Source organism: Cebidichthys violaceus, unplaced genomic scaffold, assembly GCF_023349555.1.
Source record: "Cebidichthys violaceus isolate CVI_PGR_0920_01 unplaced genomic scaffold, fCebVio1.0.p SCAF_35, whole genome shotgun sequence".
Classification (NCBI taxonomy): domain Eukaryota; kingdom Metazoa; phylum Chordata; class Actinopteri; order Perciformes; family Stichaeidae; genus Cebidichthys; species Cebidichthys violaceus.
Genome location: NW_027176539.1, coordinates 42,501 through 45,000, shown reverse-complemented (window position 1 = coordinate 45,000; position 2,500 = coordinate 42,501). Strand labels below are relative to the sequence as shown.

Genomic DNA, 2,500 nt, shown 5'->3' with positions numbered 1-2,500 from the left:
TCATTTTTTTCTTTTTTTTTTATATATACATTTTCACGACTTATTACACTGTGACTTTTGGGGACATTTTACACTTGAAATGATTTCCCGATATTTTTTTTTTTTTTTTTTTACATACTATGACGTTTTGTTGATATTTTCATTTCATGACATATACTGTGACTTTTTGGACATTTTTATGACATACTGTACCAAGACGTTTTTGATGACTTTCTATACTATTGAAATTTGTAACTTTTTGTTTTGACATACTATACTATGACTTTTCTATCATTTTCCTGACATTCTATACCATGAACTATTTAACATATTGTGACTTTTTGGACATTTTTATGACATACCATAACGTTTTTGATGAGTGTCTATAAAAGGCCCTTTGGTGGGCTGTGTCTTCGCTTACGGCCATACCACCCTGAACACGCCCGATCTCGTCTGATCTCGGAAGCTAAGCAGGGTCGGGCCTGGTCAGTACTTGGATGGGAGACCGCCTGGGAATACCAGGTGCTGTAAGCTTTTATTTATCCACTCTTTGTCCTGCAGAGGACACTGCTGCTTCTTCCGTGGACACCGACAGGCACACACGAAAAGCAGTACAGCGATGTACACACAATGGAAGTGGTAAAAAGTACATCCTGATTTGCTACTTTTTCGTATTGTTTATTTCAAAAATGACGATAAACTTATGATGTACTATAGGATGATTTTTTTTTTTCATTTTTTTTTTTTTTTTTTATATATATATACATTTTTACGACTTATTACACTGTGACTTTTGGGGACATTTTACACTTGAAATGATTTCCCGATCTTTTTTTTTTTTTTTTTTTTACATACTGTGACGTTTTGTTGATATTTTCATTTCATGACATATACTGTGACTTTTTGGACATTTTTATGACATACTGTACCAAGACGTTTTTGATGACTTTCTATACTATTGAAATTTGTAACTTTTTGTTTTGACATACTATACTATGACTTTTCTATCATTTTCCTGACATTCTATACCATGAACTATTTAACATATTGTGACTTTTTGGACATTTTTATGACATACCATAACATTTTTGATGAGTGTCTATAAAAGGCCCTTTGGTGGGCTGTGTCTTCGCTTACGGCCATACCACCCTGAACACGCCCGATCTCGTCTGATCTCGGAAGCTAAGCAGGGTCGGGCCTGGTCAGTACTTGGATGGGAGACCGCCTGGGAATACCAGGTGCTGTAAGCTTTTATTTATCCACTCTTTGTCCTGCAGAGGACACTGCTGCTTCTTCCGTGGACACCGACAGGCACACACGAAAAGCAGTACAGCGATGTACACACAATGGAAGTGGTAAAAAGTACATCCTGATTTGCTACTTTTTCGTATTGTTTATTTCAAAAATGACGATAAACTTATGATGTACTATAGGATGATTTTTTTTTTTTTTTTTTTTATATATACATTTTCACGACTTATTACACTGTGACTTTTGGGGACATTTTACACTTGAAATGATTTCCCGATATTTTTTTTTTTTTTTTTTTACATACTATGACGTTTTGTTGATATTTTCATTTCATGACATATACTGTGACTTTTTGGACATTTTTATGACATACTGTACCAAGACGTTTTTGATGACTTTCTATACTATTGAAATTTGTAACTTTTTGTTTTGACATACTATACTATGACTTTTCTATCATTTTCCTGACATTCTATACCATGAACTATTTAACATATTGTGACTTTTTGGACATTTTTATGACATACCATAACGTTTTTGATGAGTGTCTATAAAAGGCCCTTTGGTGGGCTGTGTCTTCGCTTACGGCCATACCACCCTGAACACGCCCGATCTCGTCTGATCTCGGAAGCTAAGCAGGGTCGGGCCTGGTCAGTACTTGGATGGGAGACCGCCTGGGAATACCAGGTGCTGTAAGCTTTTATTTATCCACTCTTTGTCCTGCAGAGGACACTGCTGCTTCTTCCGTGGACACCGACAGGCACACACGAAAAGCAGTACAGCGATGTACACACAATGGAAGTGGTAAAAAGTACATCCTGATTTGCTACTTTTTCGTATTGTTTATTTCAAAAATGACGATAAACTTATGATGTACTATAGGATGATTTTTTTTTCATTTTTTTTTTTTTTTTATATATACATTTTCACGACTTATTACACTGTGACTTTTGGGGACATTTTACACTTGAAATGATTTCCCGATCTTTTTTTTTTTTTTTTTTTTTACATACTATGACGTTTTGTTGATATTTTCATTTCATGACATATACTGTGACTTTTTGGACATTTTTATGACATACTGTACCAAGACGTTTTTGATGACTTTCTATACTATTGAAATTTGTAACTTTTTGTTTTGACATACTATACTATGACTTTTCTATCATTTTCCTGACATTCTATACCATGAACTATTTAACATATTGTGACTTTTTGGACATTTTTATGACATACCATAACGTTTTTGATGAGTGTCTATAAAAGGCCC

General features: G+C 34.5%; 3 non-coding genes across 3 annotated transcripts; all 3 read left to right on the top strand.

Moving 5' to 3' along the window:
- Positions 1-394: 394 nt before the first annotated feature.
- Positions 395-513, top strand: LOC137883930 (5S ribosomal RNA). The gene has a single exon (XR_011104671.1). It is a non-coding gene; the product is annotated as a 5S ribosomal RNA (ribosomal RNA).
- Positions 514-1,110: 597 nt separating this feature from the next.
- On the top strand, positions 1,111-1,229 carry LOC137883929 (5S ribosomal RNA). The gene has a single exon (XR_011104670.1). It is a non-coding gene; the product is annotated as a 5S ribosomal RNA (ribosomal RNA).
- Positions 1,230-1,810: 581 nt separating this feature from the next.
- Positions 1,811-1,929, top strand: LOC137883928 (5S ribosomal RNA). Its single transcript, XR_011104669.1, has one exon. It is a non-coding gene; the product is annotated as a 5S ribosomal RNA (ribosomal RNA).
- The last annotated feature ends 571 nt before the right edge of the window (positions 1,930-2,500 follow it).